At 38.9% G+C, this 20271-nt stretch overlaps 1 long non-coding RNA gene across 1 annotated transcript in view; it reads left to right on the forward strand.

Moving 5' to 3' along the window:
• Positions 1-20271, forward strand: part of LOC122216974 — a 116416-nt gene that overhangs the window by 56680 nt on the left and 39465 nt on the right. The window contains exon 2 of the long non-coding RNA XR_006201221.1: positions 12684-12841. This is a non-coding gene — a long non-coding RNA (uncharacterized LOC122216974). The remainder of the gene's footprint in view (positions 1-12683; positions 12842-20271) is intronic.

Below are 20271 nucleotides of genomic sequence, written 5' to 3' on the forward strand. Positions count from 1 at the left end.
GCTTTGATAACCCAGAATGCATTTTGCCTTTCTGATAACAGTCAATTTTCTTCTCAGGAATTACCTTTCACCTAGTGTAGTTCAACTGCTATCAGGAGTCCAAACCTTCCCTAGACAGGGAGGCAGGTGCACCTTTAGCTATTGAAATCTCCCCTTCCCCATACAGTTGAATTCTGAAATGAGTTAAAGGACAGGAAAATTGGTGGGAAATCCATCAGGTCCTGGAAACATCTTGTCATTCCTGCCTCCTTGCCTGGGAACCACCTTGTTAAATATCTGTGCTCAAAAACAGTTCTCTTGCCTCTCATGTGAGATTCCTCCAAGTAAATTCCTCTTTGCTTAAGTTAATCAGAATCAGTTTGTTTGCTTGCAACCAGAGCCCCTCTGTTGTAAAGTTATTTTACAGCTGGACTGAAGCAGCCCTATGCTATTTCCATGGATGGCTGGATGTTTAGCTTTGACTCTTGGCCAATTTAAGGTTAATGGGCAAGCGCACCAGCTTACTAATGATTTATGACGTTCTGTTTATAGTCCAAAACTCCCCTGGTGAAACCCTAGGCCAGATTGTTTTTCAGTAGATTTCACCTGATGGAACCGGTTGGCCTGGCTTGGTTAATATGACCTGGGGGCATAAAAGACCCTACTGCGAATTTCTGCCTGCAGGTCTTGGAAAGCCAAGATACATAGTAAAATTTTAGCGGTTTAATCCAGAGACCAAGCAAGCAACTACTTCAGCAAAGAAGAATAATCCCGGAGAATTGTGTCTGGAAGGCTCTTCAGGTTCCCATGCTGACATGCACTTTCTCTCAGTGCACCATAACTTTTGCCTTTATTTTAAGCTTTAGGACAGCATGCTCTGTGAAGTCTCGCGAGTCTTTTAACCTAACGTGAGTAATCTTTGTGGGACCTTACCTGCCACAGAAGCAGATGGCATTTACAGAGTGATGAAAGGGCCTGAGACAAGGAGTAGATAGAGAGAGGGGCCTGGGTGGCTAGCAGTCTTTAATAACAATTCTGGTGAGGGGGAATGTGTGGTTTGTTCAGGAGTGGGTAAAAAACTAAGGGGCACTCTAGACAAGTTTTATAAGATACTGTAGATTAAAATGAAGTCAGGAGAAACTTTAACCTGAATCTGATATCAAACCCCTTGTGTACTGGAAGGATGTCGGAGCCATGGTTTAATGGTGGAGTTAATAAGCATGTTTTAATTGTTCTTCCTGGGTGCTTCTTTTTGATCTTGCTTCCTCCACATAATTGCATTCTCTTGTTTGCATCCTTTGTACCTCTCTACAGTACTGTGGTTGCTTGGTGAATTTTAAGCTAAGATCTAGTGGGTGTTTTTTGTGAGTCAGTGAATTATATGTTCCAAAAATGCTTTTAATCCATTGTGGTCAAGTTGTAGACTAGTTCTGGCCCCCAGAGAATTACAGGATTCCTAAGACCCATGGCTCCGTGCCTCTCGTTTAGAATCACTTACGTCATTGTGTTATCAGTTATTTTTACATCTTTTTAAAATCTTGATTGCAGTGGCTTGTCATTTATCTTTCCATCCCCAACAGCATCAAGCAAATCCCTAGCACATAGTGGGTGCTCAATAAGCATTTATAGAACAAGCATATATGTGTATGTATCTATGTATTTGATGTCCAGGCCACCAAAAACCCCGAGAATCCTAGCGTTTTCCTTCTGCTGCAGTGTCATAATTTTGAGAGTGGCAAAAAAGCAATGCAATAAATCAGTACAAGAAAGGAAATTTAAAATGCAGCTTCTAAAGTCTGGAACGGCTTGAATTTTGATCATGGACCTCATCTGTTGCCTGTGACCTAATGCAGACACAGCCTAATCTTATTGTGATCTACCTGGTTTAGTACTTTGTGATGAGGACTAGCATTCTTATTGAGGAGCCAGAGGGACTCTAGATCCACCAAAGCCTTTAAATCAATCCAGGAGTATTTATTGTTCCATGTAATTTTACTTGTGATTTACTGAATTCTAATTCTTTGAGAAGGCTGAGGGTCCATAGACTAAGGTGATTTTGTACAGCAGTTAGATTCTAGCATGGACTCTGAAGACAGATGACCTGGAATCAAATTACATTCCTGTAATTGCTGGCTCTGTTGCCTTGGACAGGTCATTTAATCCTGCTATGCCTTAATTTCCTCATCTGTAAAGTGGGGATGATTAAAGCACCTACTTCCTAGGTTGTTCTGATGATTAAAAGACTTAAATTTATGTAAAGCGTAAAGAATAGTATCTGACATATAGTAATCTCTCTCTCTCTTTCATGTAATTATTCAATAAACACCATATTTAAGGCCTCACTGGCCAGAAGTTTGTAATATAATCTGGAAGACTGCTTTTAACCTGGTGTTGTCTACATTTTCTCTGGGTTATCTTTTCATATTCTCTCTAGGCAGGTCTTCCTGTGTGTATACAGATTGGAACATGGGAGCAATGTTCTGTCCTCACTGGTCAGGCACCTTTTCATTTTCAAACGACTGGGTAACCAATACAGATGCCTAAATCAATTGGGAAGAAGGAAGTCTTGAGTAAGAATGCCTTTTAGCCAGGTAAAGATTGATATGTGTCCCATCAAATGAAAACAAGGAGCAGGTAACTCTCAGATGTAACTCACATGTCCCTCTAAGAAGCTCACGAGGGAACTCTACTGTAGGATAGTCCCGTCTATCCTTCTCTAGGAGACCCTATTTCGGTGTATAGGACAAATTATCTTATAGCTCTTTGAAAGACAGTGTTATACCCTTCACCTTTCAAAAACATATATAATGGCTGCCCCTAACCACTCTTATAGCTTCAGAAATAAAATTAAGTTAGAGTAACATTAAACTTTAAGAAATATCATGGTCTAATTGAGGTCACTTAGATCAAACCAAATATTTAAAATTAAAATAACTGAAATTGACAAATGATGTTTTTTTTTTTTCTTTGAATGATGCCCTTTTCCTTCTTTCTGATCATATGTGTGCTAACCTCTATGGAGAGTATACACATATGTGTGGATGTGAAATCTCCCTCATTCACATGACTGGAGGCCAGTTCCTTCACATGACCCCATGCTTGGAATGTGGGAGGGCTCAGGCAAGAAAGGCTTCTAGAGGAGATTCCCTAAACTGTCAGAGGTGGGGAATGGCCATGGGTTCAGACAGACTGAGCAGTCGGAGGAAAGCAACGGGCTTGCCGTGGTTGTGAAGGATGGAGTTCCTAATGGTTTGAGAAACTCCCAGTATTAAAATACACCTTTGAGCCTATACAAATAAACCAGCATGAGAAAGTTTACAATGTTGTTTTTAAAAAGCCAAAGGAAACACACCTCTGCTGTCATTTGACCATTACTTGTGATCCTAGGACTAGAAGCTGACACGGGGGTTCAGAGAGCCTTGTGGTAGTAATCTGTAGGATAGAGGAGTTCTTTCAGTTGTGAAGTCTTGGTTATTGAAATTTGTTTACCTTCTCTCCTTAGGGTTCATTTCTTCCAACATGGCATTTCACAAGTCTGCTTCGTTAATGTCCCCAATTGACCACTAGATGGCAACATTGCCCTTTTATGTTACAGCTTTGGCTACAATAAACTATTATTCCGACAACCAAAGTTAAAAAAAAATTAAAAAGTAAAGGCTAATAATTTAAATGCATCACTACGTATAATAGGAATAAGGTAGAACACATTAAATTACTAATTTGTGATTTACTTACCTAGAAAGAAACTTGACAACATTCTGTTTCATTGCATCCTTGGAGAACAGACATTTGTGCCTGGTGCTTATAGACTGTACATGTATGGCCTCAGTTCCTCTAGTGTTTGTGGCTGCAGAGACCTGCCCAGATGTTGGATGGTTTGTTTTTTTTTAATTCAAATCATTTAACCTCTTTCTTGATTTCACAACATCCTAGAGCAGTGGTCTCCAAACCCAGAGACATAATATTAAATAAGTAAAAGATTACGGAGACTCTTCCCCAGGGATTCTGATTCAGTAGGTGTAAAGTGGGGCAGGAATGTCTGGATTTTTAAAATCACCTCCACGTGCTTTTGATTATCAATAAATTTGGAAGTGGACCTAGTGCCCTTAATTTCTCCAGCAACAGAATCCTCAAAATAAAATGAATTTTAACTCAATTTAGCTAAAAATTGCCATATACACTTTTTTAAGAGAAAAAGCCTTAATTAAAAATACTCAAGCATCTCAATTATGAAAAAGTTGAAATCACTATAATAACAGTAGAGCTCTAGTAACTGAAATATTTATTCACCCTATATGTCCTAAATAAAGGTTATCAGATCTGCGTATGGGCTGGAATTGATTTGATGTGAAAGACAGCTTGCTAATGGTATTGCCTCTCCTATGTGCTTCTCATAGTGGAAGATTCTCAAACTGGGGAGTGGTGGATTTGTATAGGAACAATGTCAGACATTCCAGAATGATGTCCCTCTATTGTCACATTAAGTATTGAGATGTATATCTTTAAAAATCATGAATTGACACTTTTGAAAAATTTGGGGGTCCCATCAGCTATATGGAATACTTGTTTTCTTTGTCTTTTCTCATTTTCTTCTCTTCTCTTCTGTTTCTCTGTCTCTGTGTGTCTCTATCTCAGTCTCTCTCTGTCATTACTTGCTCTGATCTTTATTTAATTTCTGGTTTAATGTGATAGCTTGAGACCAAGTAATCACAGTTTATATATTATTTGCCTGGACCTGTTTGAATTTTTTCCTTTATCCAATATCATCTTTTCTTTTTTGTAGTTAAAAATATCGATCAGCATTAGAAAAGAACACCTCCCTTTTCTGGTGTTAATTCATGGGTTTATATAAAGGTCCTCATAAAGTGCAGGGGCATCTGGGTGGCTCAGTTGGTTAAGCATCCATTTCGGCTCAGGTCATGATCTCTTGGGTTTGAGCCCTGCATTGGGCTCTGTGCTGACAGCTTGGAGCCTGGAGCCTGCTTTGGATTCTGTGTCTCCCTGTCTCTTTGCCCCTTCCCTCCTCTCACTCTCTCTGTGTCTTTCAAAAATAAATAAAACATTAAAACAGTTTAAAATTAAAGTGAAGATACCTTTTAAAACTAATAGAGAACAATTTTGTTTTCAAAGAAGAATACCAGGTTTCCATAACATGATTCTCCAGTTTAAAAGCATTAAATCTGCTGTTCACAGAAGATTCTGGGAAACTTATTCCTTTGTTAAATCCTCTTTTTCTGTTTCTCTGCTTCTTTGATAAATCCTTGAATTTAAAGACAAAAAGATTCCTATATGTTGGATGTCACTTCTATTTTTTTTATGTCTATTTATTTTGACAGAGAGACAGAGAGCAGGGGAAGGGCAGGGAGAATGGGAGAGAAAGACTCCCAAGCAGGCTCTGCATAATCTGTGCAGACCCCGACACAGGGCTCAGTCTCACAAATCGTAAGATTATGACCTGAACTGAGATCAAGAGTCAGATCTTGACTGACTGAGCCACCCAGGCGCCCCTCACTTCTAATTTTTTAAACGCAATGGCAAAGGGAAAAAAAAAACACAGAAAATGGCACATGAATTGAAATACACATTGGTTTCAGAGTCAGCTACACAACTTAGAGGAATCCTCATTTGGACAGATGCTTGTTTTTCTTGTCATAAGTGGTATCCACACTCACCACTTCCTGCATCCCAGTGCTGGTCCTTGGCAGCAGGAACGGAGTAAACAGAACATTCTACTGTGAAAGTTTTAACTTAGATGCTGGAGACTTTGAACCTGCACTTAGGAAAGAAGCGCCCCCTTAGCCGGGCCAGCAGAGGGACCTGGAGGGCCGCTGTGTCTCTAGGCCCAGCCAGAGGAATCTGTGTGTCCAAATAAACATTTATTTTCTGAGAGTTTTATTCCCTGTTCCTCTCCCTTAAAAAATGCAAGAGAATTATCTGTAGGAAAATATTCAGATTTAGATCAAAACAGAAAAAGGAAGCAGTGCTCTCTAGTGAGAGAGTTAAACCGTACCTCTTCCCTCCTGAAAAATTGTCAGTGATTTTGATTAGCAGGAATCACTGACACTACAAATCAATCCTGTTTTAATTTTTAAAAGACACTTGAGGTGTGTTTCGCAGCGCCTTGTTTCTGTGCAAACTGAAAAATTAAAATAAAATAAATTTTAAAAATATTTTAAACCAGAAAAAGAGAGGGGGAGGCCTCTAAATTTAGAAGGTGCCAGATCTTAAGCACCAGAAAAGCCTGTTCTGGTTTCCATATGTTTACCTTTCTGCAAAGCTGGCCCATAGCGTACCTTCTGTCTTCAAAAGGAAATCCTGGCACCTGGAAGATTGGGCTGACAGTGAGTATTAAAATGACTTGTTTAATGAGCAGCGTGATTGAACCACGTAGGGAATGCTGAGGAGTTTTTTCGAAGGACTAGGTTTGGTGTTTGCATTTTGTTATGTTGTGTGCTTCCACTGTCCCTTATTTTGACAAGCTTTCGAAAAGTTTGGGATGAGCATGGGCAATTTTTCTTTTTGCTTGTAAACCTGGTTGCTAAAAAAGAAATGGGGCCTCTCCTTACCTGCCACTAATGGAAGATGGGCTGTGCCACTTAAGTGGCATTAAGTGAGACCCTTGGCATTAATTCAGCACCAAAGGTTTTTGAGGTCTGTATGTACAGATGAGCAGGGACCATGAGAGATGTGCTTATTCTTTTAAGGCACTAGGCCACCCTCCACTAAGTAAGGGCTGTTCACTAAATGGCGGGTGAGTTGCCAGTCCTTAGGGCTGGAAGGAACTGACTTTCAGAAATCATTAACTGCATTCCACGATGCTTCTTGGAGATGCAGCTTTGTTTCAGAGGTCTGCCTCCTCCCTCCCCAAGATGAGGATCTACTGAGTTTCAATTCCCCTAGAGACAGTACACATACTGCCTTTTACACAAGAAGATTGTGTTCTTTAGAAGTCTAACCTAAATTTCCCTTCACAAATTTAAGTGATTATTTTTTTTCTTACTAAAAAAATAGAGAACACCCCCCCTTTTTTTTTTGCCAAGGCAAACATACCAAATTCCTTTGTTTTTTGTGTTTGTCATTTTGCTTTTGAAGTTTGAACTTACTTCTCAACTAGCTCAGTTTTTTCTTCCGAATTGTTTTGAACTTTTTACCATTTCCTTTATTTATGGAGGATTGGACTGAAATCAAGATGATGTTAAATAACTAGTAAATGTTGAGTTAAAAGAAATTCAGAATAATATACTGAAAATCATACATAGAAATATAGTATAAACCTACTGTTGAATAATTCTAAGTGTTGTGGTTGCCTAGCAGGAAGAAGAAAATTGCATGTCCTGTAAGTGGGTGGCTTTGTTCACTCCCAGTTGATAGAATGAGACTCATTTACTTAACAAATCCCTTAAAAACAAACAAGTGGGTTGTAAATAGTCTGAAGATTCCAGCCTCTCTTATCCTGGAGTTTTCAGATTTTTTTTGTGTATAATAGTTTTTGTCATGTCTTCTTGGGAAGAGGGAGTCTGTTTTGTTCAGACTTTCCACTGTTTACTCACTGCAGAGCCATTTTATGAGGGTAATTTAAAAGTTGGAAAATAACTGCAAATGTCTACAAGACAAGAAGTGTGTATTTTTAAAAACATATGCATAGGTACATGGCTTTAAATGGAAAAGACCAACATATTTCACTGATTTTGCTGAGATGTTACAATGAGGTGATTAAAGGGAAAATTTGCTTCCTTTACAGACTTCTCTCTTCACAAAATCTAAGATTTCCATTCACAGTGCTGCAGATAAGTTGGAGCAACACAGCCATAACCGGGTTTTAGGGAGAAATGCTTCCCAGGTAGGGAGCACAGACCAGCAATAGTTGGTAAAGGCGTAGTGGCTTCAGAAACAACTCTTCCGGCCGACTCAGAAAGCAAATGTGCAAATGGCACTGGATCCTAAAGGGGCCAGTTACACCCATTAGAAAAGGAGGTAGTGTGTGTGTATGTGTGTGTGTGATTTTCTGTGGCCAAGGGCTTTTCACCTCTGTGGCAGCACACAGAGGGTAGCAAGAATTGCTTGGTTAGTTCTTTCTCTGTGTTGATGACCGAGACCCAAACAAATGTAAGTTTTTAGATGGCGAACAGGGTTTTCACTTCTAAACAAAACCACAGAAGATGACACCGCCTGGGGAGAGCGGCCACTGACCACCGAGGGAACATTAGATCAGCAAGGACTCTCAACACCGGGATCTCCCGGTTGCAGAGAAGGAAACTGGGCCCAGACACCAGTTTGTTGTTTGTTTTTTTTCCGAGATCCCACAGCAAGACCCAACTGGCAAAGCCAGTTCCCGGCACACAGGTCATTACTCTCCCAGGTCAGAGAGGGCCACCAGTCCTGGTCCTTGCCTTTCTTTCCCACCGGCTGTCTGCTTCCCCTCCCTTCCCAAGGGGAAAATGTCTTGAAACAACAACACGAATATTTGCTAGGTTTGATTTTGGGGAATTAACTAAGCTCTTGGTTTAAGCCAGATCAGAGAACTGTGTATTTTCCCTGGTAGAGAACAGACTCTCGTATGCTTTTATTGGTGCCCCTGGCATGTACTGAGGGACATTCTAGGAAGAGGCTCTATAAAATCTGCTTTTGTACTCACGGCAGGGATTCCCAAGCTGCCATCCACAAAATCAGGACACTGGAGAATGACCCAGGGGAGAAAGTATTCTAAGTTTCAGAATCTAGGAAAAACCATGATTCTCCCCAACTGTTGGTGCATGTTTTTTGTTTTTGTTTTGTTTTGTTTTTAAGATGCTATAAATCTTGTAACTGAGCGTTGTTCCTTTTTTGTTTAGGCTGTAAGGAAGCATCATACATCATTAGAAAGGTGGTATAAGGTAGTGGTTAGAGCTCAAACCTGAGAATCAGAAAGGCCCAGGTTGGCAGCTTAGCACCCATGGTGACATGAGAAGCCTCAGTTTCCTCGTCTGTACAATGAAGATGGTAATAATCTGCCTCGTGACTTTACTGTGAAGAGTAGTTCTTTTTTCTCACAAAGGTAATTAAAGGAAAACATTGGGCGTCTTTTGTGGCTCCTGGTCAATGCTTAATAGATGTTGGTTATTGTTGTTATTATTTATTCACTCAACAAATAATAACATACAGTTAAACAGTAATCGTACGTCAAGCACTCTCCGCTAGATACTGGGAATAAAATACAGAGCAACCTAGACCTGGTTCCTATTGTCAGAGAGTGTTAAACCAGACAGCAGAAGCAAGCTGTTAAGTAAATGGTGAAGTGTGACAGATGCCATGATGAGGGAGGAGGGGTGGGGGCATGTTTTAGGAGCACGTAAACTGGAGATGAACTCAGAACTGGAGGAAGAAGTGCAAGTTCACCCAGTGGAGAGGCCAAGCTGCGCAGGGAACGGCACATGGGAATTGCTGACAGAGATTTGGTGTGGCCGGAGGGGAGGGCGGAGTGGCAGGGGACCCCGAGACGGGGCTGAGAGCAGTGAGGGGCCAGGCCATGAGAACTGTGTAAGCTACAGGGAGGAATTCTGACCTTACCCCAAATACAGCAGGAAGCCGTCAATGTGCTGCGAGTGGGAATAAGACCCGATCCAGTTTGCTTTATAGAAGCATTACTCAGGAGTGGAGAGTGAGCTCAGAGCAGGTGAGGCTGGAGGTGTGGGGACCCCCGGCAATGACAGGCACTGCAAGAGGGTCTGCAATTTACAGGTTTACACCTTCTACCTTCCAGCAGCTGCACAGGAGTGAATGGTTCTCGTTTACATAGAATATGTAATTAAATGTGATTAAATGTAATATGAAGTGAAATAACTTCTTTGGCATTTGCTTTTTCACCTATTTCCCCCTTTGCTCCGATTTCAACTGTTTATGGTATCCTTTTGTATTGTGTATCTTTGGGTAAATCTCCTGAAACATATTTTGTAGGATGAAGTAGGAAAGGGCGGAGAGAGGTTACTTACGAACTACTACTCCTTTCTTTAAATACATTTATTTCAAAGTAGCTGTATGGTTTCTGTCTTGGGTTTGACCTGGTTTGGGAGAAGCGCTGTATAGCTGACTCTGTGTGTATGTTCGCTATTAAATGCCTTGTATCCTTGTTGAGGATGTGACCCAGATGGCCTTACCATTTCAGGACCAGCTTTCCTCCTGGGTTAAATGTCTGACGTAATTCAGACTCCTGAGTATTTAAGCCAGTACCATCAGGTTCCTGAGCTCATCACCTCTTCACCCAGTGAGGTGTGTGAAGACAGACGATCTGTGTAGCCAGTTGATACTAAATTGCATAATAGGTTAACCTGAGTCCTTTGAATTCAAACAAAAGAAGCTCTCAACCTGATTGGAATTAACCTACCCTGACTTCCGCTTCATCTTTCCTAAAGCAAAGATGATACTGATCGGCAGGCAGGGAACCTGATGGGTGTTAATGGGGGGTTTTCAAGTTTGTCTTGCTTTTCTTAAACTATTAAGAAAGAACAAAAAACATTATTTAGAATGAAATCAGTTTCCAGGAAGGGAAAGAAAGAAAGCTGAGAATTCATTATTAAAGAAAGAAATAGAGCCAAGGTGAAAAAAAGGCCTTCTCACATCTCCTGGCCAGGTGCTCCGTGCATATAAATGTTTCAAGTTAAGCTTTAAGATCAAGGGAAAGTCTGTAGGGAGCCTTGTCTCCTGGAGATCTGCTTGCTAGAGCTGCTCCTGAATACAGGCTGTCCATTTTTATTTGGTTATTAAGGATTAAAGGGGCGACGATTCTGGAATGGTAGTTCCCTGGTTTCCATTAACTTTGTACAAGATAGTGAAAAGCAAGCTTCCGAGGGAGGGTTTGCATATGTATTTCGTGCCATCAGCTCGCCTCCTTCCCTGTCATCTTCTGTGTTAGGTTTAACAGGAAATTGTCCTTCTTCTCATGAGCTCTAACTAGAAGAAAGCTGCCTCGTTGCAATGATTGAGAATCTCTGTGCCTTTCAGAAATCCTCCTGGTTTTCACAGGAGTGTGGAGAGAAGATGAAAAGAATTTCACATTAGGTGGCTGGTTGCTCCAGATACTAAGGCTTAGCAATTGCCTTGGAAAGCTACTCGCCTTTGCCCAAGTTGGCTGGGCTTTCAGCGTCTGAATACGTGAGCAGGGAGGCATCCTATCATATTTAAAATTTTGCTTTTTTATTGTTCATGTCACAGCCTATCCTCAAAACTAAACCATGTCTGAAGTTACTTTCATAAAGTGCCTGAAAAAGTTTAGCAATAAAGTAGCATCTGCCTGAAGAGAATGCCTTATCCTTGTGATGGGTAATTGCATTGCAAAGATCTAGTTGTTTGGGGGTAATGGATGCCTGTTTGAATAAAGTCATTAAAGTAAAAGTATGTGTGAAGAGCTCGGCCTTCAGAAAGAACAAAATAACCAAAATAAAAAGCGAATTTCCTGATTTAATCCATTTCTTGCAAACCATGTTTTAAAAGCAGAATAGGATTCTCTCCTTCTCTCTGCCCCTCACCCCCTTGCACACACTGTCTCTCTCAAAATAAATAAGTAAACATTTAAAGAAAAAAGTAAAAACAATGAGAACACAGAGTTTAGAAAAATGTACACTTTCTGTCGTAACATTTTTCAACCCCACGACAACCTAGGAGATACTATATAGACCAACAGACTGGATCCAAGAAAGCAAAGTAACTTGTCTTGTGTCGCATGACTAGCAAATGGCAGACGTTGGAATGGAACCTACTTATTTTGACTTCAATTCTTGTGATTTCAGTACTGCACATTTTTCTTCTGTTATTCCCAGGTTTTGTTAGGCTGCATAATATGAATGCTGCAGATCAACTAGACAAATATAATTCTGGGGCAGTATCCCTTATTGTGTGTTTTTAATTGAAATTCTTAATGTGCTCCAAGCCTCATTTATTTTATAATTATAACCTCATAGTTTCATGTTCATGGCTACTCAATATCATGGTTCTTTTAAAAGTCATAATCGTTGCTTATATGTCCGTAGTTGTTAGGACCTAATGAGGGACTCAGTTAAAGATTACAGAGTTGTAGTTCACTTAGTGGTTATAGCAGACTTCTGTTAAAAAGTGAGCTTCTTCTGTTGGAGATGGAAAAATAGCTTAGAAATAGAAATTTTAAAATATTGTAGTGCTATGTGTAGTAATTTGTAGAGCTCTGCAAGATACTTGCTTTAAGCTTTTAAATGTTTATTTTTGAGAGAGGGAGAGGGAGAGAGAGAGCAAGAAAGAAAGAAAGAAAGAAAGAAAGAAAGAAAGAAAGAAAGAAAGAAAGAAAAGGAAAGAAAGAAAGGGAGAGGCAGAGAGAAAGGGATAGAGAGAGGACCCCAAGCAAGCTCCAAGCCATTAGCACAGACTCTCATGCAGGACTTATGCTCACAAACCGTGAGGTCATGACCTGAGCCAAAATCAAGAGTTAGATGCTTAACTGAGCAACCCAGGGCGCGCTCCATCGTTTTGGCTTTTAAAATGTTCCTGAATGCTGCTGTTCCAAAATGTGCAGTACAGAGGCGGTAGAGAAACCTCACGTTGAGAACAGCATCGTTCAGGGCAAATGACATTACATTTATTTACTCGTTGATTATTTCTTAGGAAAAAAGTTACTGCATTTAATGGGCACAGGAATCTGGAGCTGTTGAGTGTAGTCTTGACCAGATGTGGGATGTGACTCTCTCTGTTGCCTCCACCAGCAGTGCTTTAGGGGAGAAGAGATGTGCCAGCCTCACCCACTCATGTGGCAAGTTTCAATCCCATTCTACTGCGATGGAGAAAATGAGCTGGTCGGCTGCTAGAGGTCAGAGGGAAGAGGTCACTGACCTTAAGGAGCTTAGAGTCCGCAGATCCAGAGGTAAGGAGCAGGGGCTGGTGGGAAGGCAGCACCTTCATTAGTCAGGCTGAGGATCACTGAGACCCTCATGGAAACACTGAGTGGAAGTGTAAAGTGAAAAAGCAGTGTTGACTCAGCGTGACCGTCTCTATTACATAAACTAATGGGATGGCAATAAATTATTTTGTACTGAAATTCTTGTTGCCAATGTGCATGGTGAAAATTTATAATACCATTGCTTTGCACCAGATTTTTTTCCTAAACATGATTTATTATTGTAAGACATCTCTGCTTTAGGGTTGATTGGGGATAAAAAAAATAGAGAAAACAACGTAAGGAGAATCATGCTAATAAAAATAACACAATGAAAGTTGCAGCGTGGATGATCTACAGAAAGCCAGTCTGCTGATTCTACTCATAGATTCCTGTTGTCGTTTTCCCAGGAACTTCTGTTTTAATAGTATGGCAACAACTTATATTCTGTAGCACTAGGTAGTTTATAGAGTTCATTCCTGTGCATTTTTATCATGAACTGTTTAAACAACCCTATGACTATGACCTAGTCAGAGCAGATTTTTTATCCCCATTATACAGGGGAGTAAACTGGGGCTTAGGGCTGCAGTAAGGATCATCAATTAACGGTAGAGACTAGAACTTAACATCTAATCCAAGTGTCTTTCTATTACTTTCTGCCTTCTTACTCTGATTCTAAATCATGTGTTTAAAAACATTGAATATGATCAGCAGTTGTATATCATATTGATATCATATCAAACATATCACATGTTTGGGTAAGTAGTTATTTGGAGAGATAAGTGACCTTCAAATCCCCCACTCTGCCAAGCAACTGGGAGCGCACTTAGGAGTTTTTCCCAGCTTCAGAGTAAAGGATCCTTTGGGAAAATAATATTAATGGTTGTGGATCACCAGTCAATTTGACTGGTCCTTTTTTTTTTTCTTTAAACCAAACCATCTGGCAGCTGTATCTTATTTCTTCTTGCCGCCAATGGCTGGACCCTCACACAAAAATGCCAGTGTCTGCACATTTTCACTACGAACAGGCATTTTCAGTCAAAGCAGAGAGAAATGAGGCTCTGCCTGTCTGTTGCAATAACATTAATATTATCTCTGTACAGATGCTTTTAGAAGTACGAAGTTAAAATGCAGAGCCCTGGAGATGCCTGGAAGCACACATGAGAAAAGCACAGCCATTCACGGAAGACCTAAGAAACTGAAAATTTGCAGGATAAACTTTTCACCATGACAAAGTAGAGCAATGTCGCCTATTCCAATATGAGACTGACAGCAGAAAATAATGACAATAAAGTTAGTGTAGGGTGCGTTTATGATGCAGAGGTGGAAGAGGTTTATGTGTGTAGCTGGTCAGAATGAACCAGGATATTATTAACGACCAATGTAAATTTGGCCTTGGAGAATGAAAAGGCTGAAATCGGAGGGCAGCAAAGTCACTCTGGTTATAGAAAAGCTGAGGAAGAATAGATGTGAAATAAACATTCATTACAGGCCCCTTAACAAGCAAGACCGTTTATATTAGTGGATAGCCTTTCAGAATTCAGAGGAACAGAGGGTTGTCTTTGCAACCAATGCTGAGTGGAACATGCTGAGTTAAGCTGGCAGGAGATGGTCTCACGCAGGCCATGGTGGGGCTGGGCGCACAGGAAATGCTGTTATCTGGGGGTCTATTGGCCCATTTCACTCATCCTTTCAACTACCGTTAAAAGTAATGAAAGGATTACACACACACGCACACACACACACATCATACGTCATACGTGCTTGCATATTTATTTATTAGACTATTTTTTAAGACTCCCGACCCCCACATGTGCATAGCCTCCTGTTAGCAACATCCTCCACCAGAGTGGTACATGTGCTGTAATTGGAGCTACATTGACCTCCATCACAATCACTCAGAGTTCAGAGTGCATATTACAGTTCATGCTGGGTGCTCTGCATTCATTCTATGGGTTTGGACAAATGTATATTCACATACATCTGTTATTATAATATCGTACAGAGAAGTTTCACTGCCTTAAAACCCCTCTGTGTTCTGCCTGTTCATCTCTTCCCAACCGCAACCCTTGGCCACCACTTATCCTTTTACTGTCTCTGGAATAGTTTTGCCTGTTTCGAATGTTGGAATCCTATAGTATGTAGCCTTTTCAGACTGGCTTCTTTCATTGAGTAATATTCATTTAAGGTTCCTCTATGTCTCTTCATGGTTTGTGTCCAAGTTTTGGTAATCATGAATAAAGCTGCTGTAAGCATCTATATGCAGGTTTTTGTATGGACAAAGGTTTTCATGTCTTTTGGGTAAATGCCAAGAAGGATGATTGATGGATGGTATAAGAGTATATTTTATTTTGTAAGAAACTGCCAAATTATCTTCCAAAGTGACTGTACTATTTTGCATTCCCACTAGCAATAAGTGAAAATTTCTGTTTCTCCATGTCCTTACCATCATTTGGTGTTGCCAGTTTTCTGGGATTTTGGCCATTCTAATAGGTGGGTAGTGGTATCTTGTTATTTTAATTTGTTTTTCCCTGATGACATATGATGTGAAACAGATTTTCATATGTTTATTTGCCGTCTGTATATCTTCTTTGGTGAGGGATCTGTTAAAGGTCTTTGACCCATTTTTTAAAATTTAATGTTTATTTATTTATTTTGAGAGAGAGGCAGAGAGAGAGGAGAGAGAGAATCCCAAGCAGGCACCATGCTGTCAGCACAGAGCCTGACGTTGGGTGAGATCTCACAAATGATGAAATCATGACCTGGGCTGAAATCAAGAGTTGGATACTTAACTGACTAAGCCTACCAGGCACTCCTGGCTCATTTTAAAATCAGTCTGTTTGTTTTGTTACTGTTGAGTTGAAAGAGTTCTTTATATATCTTGAATAACAGTCTTTTATCAGATGTGTCTTTTGCAAATATTTCTCCCAGTCTGTGGCTTATCTTCTCAATCCCTTGACATTGTCTTTCACAGAGCACAAGTTTTTAATTTTAATGAAGTCCAGTTTACCCATTATTTTTTTTCATGGATTGTACTTGTGGTGTTGTATCTGAAAAGTTATTGCTATATCTAACTCACCCAGGTTTTATCTTGTGTTATCTTTTAGGAGTTTTATAGTTTTGTGCCTTATATCTAGGTCTGTTATCCATTTTGAGTTAATTTTCGAGAAGGGTATGAAGTCTGTGTTTCAGTCGATCTGTTTGCATGTGAATGTCCAGTTGTTACAGCCTAGTTGGGTGGAAAGATGATGTTTGCCCCACTGTTTTATATTTGCTCCTTTATCAGAAACCAGTTGACTATATTTATGGGTAGTCTATTTCTGGGCCCTCTATTCTGTTCCATGGATCTATTTGTCTGTTCTTTGACCAGTACCATGCTGTCTTGATTATTATAGCTTCATAGTGAATCTTAAAGTTGGGTAATGTCATTCCTCCAGCTTTGTTCTTCTTTAATAGTGTTATGACTATTCTGGGTGTTTTACCTCATCATATAAACTTCAGAATCAATTTATTGATAATCCACAAAATAACTTGCTGGGATTTTGATTGTAATTTGATTGATTGGGATTGATTTGATTGTGATTCCATAGATCAAGTCTGAAAGAAATGACATCTTGACAATATTGAGTCTTCCTGTCAGTGAACATAGACTATCTCTCCATTTATTTAGTTCTTTGATTACATTCATCAGACTTTTATAGTTTCCTCATAGAGATCTTGTTCATATTTTGTTAGCTTTATACCTAAGTAATTTGGGGTGCTATTATAAATGGTATTTTTTTAAATTTCAAATTCCACTTGTTCATTGCTGTTATGCAGGAGACAGATGGACTTTTGTATATTAACCTTGTATTCTAACCTTGCTACACTTGCTTGTTAGTTCCAGGAGGTTATTTTGTTGTGGCTGATTCTTTCAGATTTTCTGTGTAGATGATCATCTGTGAACAAAGGCATTTTAATTCTTTCTTCCTAACTGTATACCTTTTCCTTTCCTTTCCTTCCCTTCCCTTTCTTTCTTTTCTTATTACCTAGAACTCCCAGTACAATGTTGAAAGAGAATGGTGAGAGGGGATATCCCTCCCTTGTTCCTGATCTTTGTGAGAAGCTTCTAATTTCTCATCATTAAGTTTGATGTTAGTTATAGATATTTTGTAGATGTTCTTCATCAAGTTGGGGGAGTTTCCCTCTATTCTTAGTTTACTGAGAGTTTTTATCATGAATAGGTGTTGGATTTTGTCAAATGTTTTTCTGCATTTATTGGTATGATCACGTGACTTTTCATTTATATCCTGTTAATGTGATGGGTTACATTAAATTGATTTTTAAAATTTTATTTCCAGTATAATTAACATACAGTGTTATATTAGTTTCAGGTATACAACACAGTGATGCAGTAATTCTGTATATTACTCAGTGCTCATCATGATACGTGTACAATAATTTTCTTCACCTATTTCACCCATGCACCCACCCACCTCCCCTCTGGTAACCATCAGTTTGTTCTATATAGTTAAGAATCTGTTTCTTGGTTTGTCTCTTTTTTCCTTTGTTCATCTGTTTTGTTTTTAAAATTCCAAATATGAGTGAAATCATATAGTATTTGTCTTTCTCTGACTGACTTATTTCATTTAGCATTATACCCTCTAGATCCATCCATGTTGTTGCAAATGGCAAGAGTTCCTTCTGTTTTATGGCTAATATTCCATTGTGGGGTGTGTGTGTGTGTGTGTGTGTGTGTGTGTGTGTGTGTGTATACATATAAATATATCACATCTTCTTTATCCATTCATCTATTGATGGATACTTGGATTGCTTCCATATCTGTAAATAAAAATACTACAATAAGCATAGGGGTGTATATATCTTATTTGAATTTAGTGTTTTCATATTCCTTGGGTAAATACCCACTAGTGGAATTATTGGATCATATGGTAATTCTGTTTTTAATTTTTTGAAGAACGTCCATATTGTTTTCCACAGTGGCTGTACCAGTTTGCAGTCCCACTGGTCTACCCAAGTGTCCCTTTTTTTCCACATTCTTACCAACACTTGTTATTTCTTGTGTTTTTGAATTTAGCCATTCTGACATCTCATTGTGGTATTGATTTGCATTTCCCTGATGATGAGTGATTTTGAGAATCTTCTCATGTGTCTATTGGCCATATGGATGTCTTCTTCTTTTTTATGTTTTATTTATCCTTTTGAGAGAGAGAGAGAGAGAGAGAGAGAGAGAGAATGAGCAGGGGAAGGGCAGAGACAGATGGAGACAGAATCCAAAGCAGGCTCCAGGCTCTGAGCTGTCAGCACAGAGCCCAGCGTGGGGCTCAAACTCACAGACCAGGAGATCATGACCTCAGCCGAGGTTGGACGCTCAACCAATTGAGCCACCCAAGGTTGTTTCTTTAAAGAAATGTCTGTTCATATCTTCTGCCCATTTTTAATTGGATTATTTGTGGGTTTTTTAATGTTGAGTTGTATAAGTTCTTTACGTGTTTTGGATAGTAACCCATTATTTAAAATATTATTTTCAAAAACCTTCTCCCATTCAGTAGGTTGCCTTTTAGTTTTGTTGATTTTTTTTTGTAGAAGCTTTTTATTTTGATGTAGTCCTTCTTAGAGTTTATTTTTGCTTTTGCTTTCCTTGTCCCAGGAGATATATTTAGAAAAATATTGCATGACTGATGTCAGAGAAATTACTGCCTGTGCTCTCTTCTAGGGTTTTTATAGATTCAGATCTTACATTTAGGTCCTTAATTCATTTTGAGTTTATTTTTGTGTGTGGTGTAAGAAAATGGTCCAGTTTCATTCTTTGGCATGTGGCTGTCCAGTTTTTCCAACACCATTTGTTGAAGAGACTTTTTCCCATTGCATATTCTTGCCTCCTTTATTAAAGAATAATTGGTCACTTAATCATGGGTTTATTTCTGGGCTCTCTATATTTTGTTCTATTCTTCTATGTGTCTCTTTTTGTGACAGTACCATACTGTTTTGATTACTATAGCTTTGTAGTATATCTTGATATTTGGGATTGTGATACCTCAAGTTTTGTTCTTCTTTTTCAAGGTTGCTTTTGCTATTTGGGGTCTTTGTAGTTCCATACAAATTTTAGGATTATTTGTTCTACTTTGGTGAAAAATGCTACTGGTATTCTGATAGGGGTTGCATTAAATCTGTAGATTGCTTTGAGTAGTGTGGACTTTTTAATGATATCTGTTCTTCCAACTCATGAGCATGGATTATCTTTTTGTTTGTTTGTGTCATCTTCAATTTCTTTCATCAGCGTCTTATACTTTTCAGTGTACAGGTTTTCACCTCTTTGGTTAAGTTTATTCCTAGATATTTTATTATTTTTGGTACAGTTATAAATGGAGCTTTTTTCTTAATTTCTCTTTCTGCTACTTCATTATTAGTGTATAGAAATGCAGTGGATTTCTGTATATTGATATTTTTGTTCTGCAATTTTACTGAATTCATTTATTAGTTCCTAGTAGTTTTTTTGGTGGAGTCTTTAGGGTTTTCTATATGGAGTATCATGTCATCTGCAAGTAAAACAGACTCGAATACCTGGGATAAATTCCACTTGGTTGTGGTATATAATTCTTTCTATGTATTGTTGGCATGCATACTTGTTTAACTTCCTATTTACCTTTCTAAATTTATGAGTTGGAAGAGAAAATTTCCTAGATATTTAAAAAAATCTAAATATCTGCAACTGTTGGTTCATGTCATGGGCTAAATATGAAGTTTGCAGTTTCACATTCATTTTGATCCCTTTATTGACTTCTGCAGGTAACAAAGCTGAAGGTTTTCTCTTTGAAGAAGATGATGGTGGTGATTAGTCTGCAGTCTTGTACTTAACAGAAATTTGATGTTATGGTAAAAAATTATGTTCATCTTATTTCGAAGGATACAAACTATATTTTTAGGTAGGGATGTGATTTTAGGATTTCAAGTATGTGCCTTTTGTAAATATTTCACTACCTGATAATTCGTGTCTTTCTTTTCATTTTTTATTTTTTTATTTTTTTTATTTTTATTTTTTTCATGAGTTTTATTTATTTATTTATTTTTTTAAATATATGAAATTTATTGTCAAATTGGTTTCCATACAACACCCAGTGCTCATCCCAAAAGGTGCCCTCCTCAATACCCATCACCCACCCTCCCCTCCCTCCCACCCCGCATCAACCCTCAGTTTGTTCTCAGTTTTTAACAGTCTCTTATGTTTTGGCTCTCTCCCACTCTAACCTCTTTTTTTTTTTTTTCTTCCCCTCCCCCATGGGTTTCTGTTAAGTTTCTCAGGATCCACATAAGAGTGAAAACATATGGTATCTGTCTTTCTCTGTATGGCTTATTTCACTTAGCATCACACTCTCCAGTTCCATCCACGTTGCTACAAAAGGCCATATTTCATTCTT

Source organism: Panthera leo, chromosome B1 (assembly GCF_018350215.1).
Source record: "Panthera leo isolate Ple1 chromosome B1, P.leo_Ple1_pat1.1, whole genome shotgun sequence".
NCBI lineage: Eukaryota > Metazoa > Chordata > Mammalia > Carnivora > Felidae > Panthera > Panthera leo.